Source organism: Ciona robusta, chromosome 2, assembly GCF_009617815.1.
Source record: "Ciona robusta chromosome 2, ASM961781v2".
NCBI lineage: Eukaryota > Metazoa > Chordata > Ascidiacea > Phlebobranchia > Cionidae > Ciona > Ciona robusta.
In genome coordinates, this window is record NC_143236.1 from 6,362,551 (window position 1) to 6,369,428 (window position 6,878).

The following is a 6,878-nucleotide window of genomic DNA, read 5'->3' on the forward strand; positions in this document are numbered from 1 at the left end:
GTTTTGGTATAAACACATGATACCGGTATCATGCGTTGGGGTCCAATCTCACATTCTCAACTTTAGCAAAAAAATTGATTTTTTTGAGTTTTGGTATAAACACATGATACCGGTATCATGCGTTGGGGTCCAATCTCACATTTTCCACTTTAGCAAAAAAATTGATTTTTTTGAGTTTTGGTATAAACACATGATACCGGTATCATGCGTTGGGGTCCAATCTCACATTCTCAACTTTAGCAAAAAAATTGATTTTTTTGAGTTTTGGTATAAACACATGATACCGGTATCATGCGTTGGGGTCCAATCTCACATTTTCAACTTTAGCAAAAAAAATGATTTTTTTGAGTTTTGGTATAAACACATGATACCGGTATCATGCGTTGGGGTCCAATCTCACATTTTCAACTTTAGCCAAAAAAATGATTTTTTTGAGTTTTGGAATAAACACATGATACCGGTATCATGCGTTGGGGTCCAATCTCACATTTTCCACTTTGGCAAAATTTTTTTTTTTTTTTGAGTTTTGGTATAAACACATGATACCGGTATCATGCGTTGGGGTCCAATCTCACATTTTCAACTTTGGCAAAAAATTTTTTTTTTTTTTGAGTTTTGGTATAAACACATGATACCCGGTATCATGCGTTTGGGTCCAATCTAACTTTCTCAACTTTAGCAAAAAAATTGATTTTTTTGAGTTTTGGTATAAACACATGATACCGGTATCATGCGTTGGGGTCCAATCTCACATTCTCAACTTTAGCAAAAAAATTGATTTTTTTGAGTTTTGGTATCAATTTTGGGGTCCAATCTCACATTTTTCACTTTGGCAAAAAAATTTTTTTTTTTTTGAGTTTTGGTATAAACACATGATACCGGTATCATGCGTTGGGGTCCAATCTCACATTTTCAACTTAAGCAAAAAAATTGATTTTTTTGAGTTTTGGTATAAACACATGTTTTGGTATAAACACATGATACCGGTATCATGCGTTGGGGTCCAATCTCACATTTTCCACTTTGGCAAAAAAATTTTTTTTTTTTGAGTTTTGGTATAAACACATGATACCGGTATCATGCGTTGGGGTCCAATCTCACATTTTCAACTTTAGCAAAAAAAATGATTTTTTTGAGTTTTGGTATAAACACATGATACCGGTATCATGCGTTGGGGTCCAATCTCACATTTTCAACTTTAGCCAAAAAAATGATTTTTTTGAGTTTTGGAATAAACACATGATACCGGTATCATGCGTTGGGGTCCAATCTCACATTTTCCACTTTGGCAAAAATTTTTTTTTTTTTTGAGTTTTGGTATAAACACATGATACCGGTATCATGCGCTGGGGTCCAATCTCACATTTTCAACTTTAGCAAAAAAAATGATTTTTTTGAGTTTTGGTATAAACACATGATACCGGTATCATGCGTTGGGGTCCAATCTCACATTTTCCACTTTGGCAAAAATTTTTTTTTTTTGAGTTTTGGTATAAACACATGATACCGGTATCATGCGTTTGGGTCCAATCTCACATTTTCAACTTTAGCAAAAAAAATTTTTTTTTTGAGTTTTGGTATAAACACATGATACCGGTATCATGCGTTGGGATCCAATCTCACATTTTCAACTTTAGCAAAAAAAATTTTTTTTTTGAGTTTTGGTATAAACACATGATACCGGTATCATGCGTTGGGGTCCAATCTCACATTTTCAACTTTAGCAAAAAAAATGATTTTTTTGAGTTTTGGTATAAACACATGATACCGGTATCATGCGTTGGGGTCCAATCTCACATTTTCAACTTTGGCAAAAAAATTTTTTTTTTTTTGAGTTTTGGTATAAACACATGATACCGGTATCATGCGTTGGGGTCCAATCTCACATTTTCAACTTTAGCAAAAAAAATGATTTTTTTGAGTTTTGGTATAAACACATGATACCGGTATCATGCATTGGGGTCCAATCTCACATTTTCAACTTTAGCAAAAAAAATGATTTTTTTGAGTTTTGGTATAAACACATGATACCGGTATCATGCGTTGGGGTCCAATCTCACATTTTCAACTTTAGCAAAAAAAATGATTATTTTGAGTTTTGGTATAAACACATGATACCGGTATCATGCGTTGGGGTCCAATCTTACATTTTCCACTTTAGAAAAAATTTTTTTTTTTTTTTGAGTTTTGGTATAAACACATGATACCGGTATCATGCGTTTGGGTCCAATCTCACATTCTCAACTTTAGCAAAAAAATTGAATTTTTTGAGTTTTGGTATAAACACATGATACCGGTATCATGCGTTGGGGTCCAATCTCACATTTTCAACTTTAGCAAAAAAAATAATTTTTTTGAGTTTTGGTATAAACACATGATACCGGTATCATGCGTTGGGGTCCAATCTCACATTTTCAACTTTGGCAAAAAAATTTTTTTTTTTTGAGTTTTGGTATAAACACATGTTACCGGTATCATGCGTTTGGGTCCAATCTCACATTTTCAACTTTAGCAACAAAAAATTTTTTTTTGAGTTTTGGTATAAACACATGATACCGGTATCATGCGTTTGGGTCCAATCTAACTTTCTCAACTTTAGCAAAAAAAATGATTTTTTTGAGTTTTGGTATAAACACATGATACCGGTATCATGCGTTGGGGTCCAATCTCACATTTCTCAAAAAAAAAAAAAATTGATTTTTTTGAGTTTTGGTATAAACACATGATACCGGTATCATGCGTTGGGGTCCAATCTCACATTTTCCACTTTGGCAAAAAAATTTTTTTTTTTTTGAGTTTTGGTATAAACACATGATACCGGTATCATGCGTTTGGGTCCAATCTCACATTCTCAACTTTAGCAAAAAAATTGATTTTTTTGAGTTTTGGTATAAACACATGATACCGGTATCATGCGTTGGGGTCCAATCTCACATTTTCAACTTTAGCAAAAAAAATGATTTTTTTGAGTTTTGGTATAAACACATGATACCGGTATCATGCATTGGGGTCCAATCTCACATTTTCAACTTTAGCAAAAAAATTGATTTTTTTGAGTTTCGGTATAAACACATGATACCGGCATCATGCGTTGGGGTCCAATCTCACATTTTCAACTTAAGCAAAAAAAATGATTTTTTTGAGTTTTGGTATAAACACATGATACCGGTATCATGCGTTGGGGTCCAATCTCACATTTTCAACTTTAGCAAAAAAAATGATTTTTTTGAGTTTTGGTATAAACACATGATACCGGTATCATGCGTTGGGGTCCAATCTCACATTTTCAACTTTAGCAAAAAAAAATTTTTTTTTGAGTTTTGGTATAAACACATGATACCGGTATCATGCGTTGGGGTCCAATCTCACATTTTCCACTTTGGCAAAAATTTTTTTTTTTCGAGTTTTGGTATAAACACATGATACCGGTATCATGCGTTTGGGTCCAATCTCACATTTTCAACTTTAGCAAAAAAAATTTTTTTTTTGAGTTTTTTTTTTGAGTTTTGGTATTTTGAGTTTTGGTTGGGGTCCAATCTCACATTTTCAACTTTAGCAAAAAAAATGATTTTTTTGAGTTTTGGTATAAACACATGATACCGGTATCATGCGTTGGGGTCCAATCTCACATTTTCCACTTGGGCAAAAATTTTTTTTTTTTTGAGTTTTGGTATAAACACATGATACCGGTATCATGCGTTTGGGTCCATTCTCACATTTTCAACTTTAGCAAAAAAAAATTTTTTTTTGAGTTTTGGTATAAACACATGATACCGGTATCATGCGTTTGGGTCCAATCTCACATTCTCAACTTTAGCAAAAAAATTGAATTTTTTGAGTTTTGGTATAAACACATGATACCGGTATCATGCGTTGGGGTCCAATCTCACATTTTCAACTTTAGCAAAAAAATGATTTTTTTGAGTTTTGGTATAAACACATGATACCGGTATCATGCGTTGGGGTCCAATCTCACATTTTCAACTTTAGCAAAAAAAATGATTTTTTTGAGTTTTGGTATAAACACATGATACCAGTATCATGCGTTGGGGTCCAATCTCACATTTTCAACTTTAGCAAAAAAAATGATTTTTTTGAGTTTTGGTATAAACACATGATACCGGTATCATGCGTTGGGGTCCAATCTCACATTTTCCACTTGGGCAAAAATTTTTTTTTTTTTGAGTTTTGGTATAAACACATGATACCGGTATCATGCGTTTGGGTCCATTCTCACATTTTCAACTTTAGCAAAAAAAAATTTTTTTTTGAGTTTTGGTATAAACACATGATACCGGGGTATCATGCGTTTGGGTCCAATCTCACATTCTCAACTTTAGCAAAAAAATTGAATTTTTTGAGTTTTGGTATAAACACATGATACCGGTATCATGCGTTGGGGTCCAATCTCACATTTTCAACTTTAGCAAAAAAAATGATTTTTTTGAGTTTTGGTATAAAGACATGATACCGGTATCATGCGTTGGGGTCCAATCTCACATTTTCAACTTTAGCAAAAAAAATGATTTTTTTGAGTTTTGGTATAAACACATGATACCAGTATCATGCGTTGGGGTCCAATCTCACATTTTCAACTTTGGCAAAAAAATTTTTTTTTTTTTGAGTTTTGGTATAAACACATGATACCGGTATCATGCGTTTGGGTCCAATCTCACATTTTCAACTTTAGCAACAAAAAATTTTTTTTTGAGTTTTGGTATAAACACATGATACCGGTATCATGCGTTTGGGTCCAATCTAACTTTCTCAACTTTAGCAAAAAAATTGATTTTTTTGAGTTTTGGTATAAACACATGATACCGGTATCATGCGTTGGGGTCCAATCTCACATTCTCAACTTTAGCAAAAAAATTGATTTTTTTGAGTTTTGGTATAAACACATGATACCGGTATCATGCGTTTGGGTCCAATCTCACATTCTCAACTTTAGCAAAAAAATTGATTTTTTTGAGTTTTGGTATAAACACATGATACCGGTATCATGCATTGGGGTCCAATCTCACATTTTCAACTTTAGCAAAAAAAATGATTTTTTTGAGTTTTGGTATAAACACATGATACCGGTATCATGCGTTTGGGTCCAATCTCACATTCTCAACTTTAGCAAAAAAATTGAATTTTTTGAGTTTTGTTATAAACACATGATACCGGTATCATGCGTTGGGGTCCAATCTCACATTTTCAACTTTAGCAAAAAAAATGATTTTTTTGAGTTTTGGTATAAACACATGATACCGGTATCATGCATTGGGGTCCAATCTCACATTTTCAACTTTAGCAAAAAAAATGATTTTTTTGAGTTTTGGTATAAACACATGATACCGGTATCATGCGTTGGGGTCCAATCTCACATTTTCAACTTTAGCAAAAAAAATGATTTTTTTTGAGTTTTGGAATAAACACATGATACCGGTATCATGCGTTGGGGTCCAATCTCACATTTTCAACTTAAGCAAAAAAATTGATTTTTTTGAGTTTTGGTATAAACACATGATACCGGTATCATGCGTTGGGGTCCAATCTCACATTTTCAACTTTAGCAAAAAAAATGATTATTTTGAGTTTTGGTATAAACACATGATACCGGTATATTGCGTTGGGGTCCAATCTTACATTTTCCACTTTAGAGAAAAATTTTTTTTTTTTTGAGTTTTGGTATAAACACATGATACCGGTATCATGCGTTTGGGTCCAATCTCACATTCTCAACTTTAGCAAAAAAATTGAATTTTTTGAGTTTTGGTATAAACACATGATACCGGTATCATGCGTTGGGGTCCAATCTCACATTTTCAACTTTAGCAAAAAAAATGATTTTTTTGAGTTTTGGTATAAACACATGATACCGGTATCATGCGTTTGGGTCCAATCTCACATTTTCAACTTTAGCAAAAAAAATGATTTTTTTGAGTTTTGGTATAAACACATGACATGATATCATGCGTTGGGGTCCAATCTCACATTTTCCACTTTGGCAAAAAAATTTTTTTTTTTTTTTAATTTTGGTATAAACACATGATACCGGTATCATGCGTTTGGGTCCAATCTCACATTTTCAACTTTGGCAAAAAAAAATTTTTTTTTGAGTTTTGGTATAAACACATGATACCTGTATCATGCGTTTGGGTCCAATCCCACATTTTCAACTTTAGCAAAAACAATTGATTACATTTTCCACTTTAGCAAAAAAATTTTTTTTTTTGAGTTTTGGTATAAACACATGATACCGGTATCATGCTTTTGGGTCCAATCTCACATTTTCAACTTTAGCAAAAAAAAATTTTTTTTTGAGTTTTGGTATAAACACATGATACCTGTATCATGCGTTTGGGTCCAATCTCACTTTCTCAACTTTAGCAAAAAAATGATTTTTTTTTAGTTTTGGTATAAACACATGATACCGGTATCATGCGTTGGGGTTCAATCTCACATTTTCAACTATAACAAAAAAAAATTTTTTTTCGAGTTTCGGTATAAACACATGATACCGGTATCATGCGTTGGGGTCCAATCTCACATTTACAACTTTAGCAAAAAAAATGATTTTTTTGAGTTTTGGTATAATTGATTTTTTTGAGTTTTGGTATAAACACATGATACCAGTATCATGCGTTTGGGTCCAATCCCACATTTTCAACTTTAGCAAAAAAAATGATTTTTTTGAGTTTTGGTATAATTGATTTTTTTGAGTTTTGGTATAAACACATGATACCAGTATCATGCGTTTGGGTCCAATCCCACATTTTCAACTTTAGCAAAAAAAATTGATTACATTTTCCACTTTAGCAAAAAAATTTTTTTTTTTTGAGTTTTGGTATAAACACATGATACCGGTATCATGCTTTTGGGTCCAATCT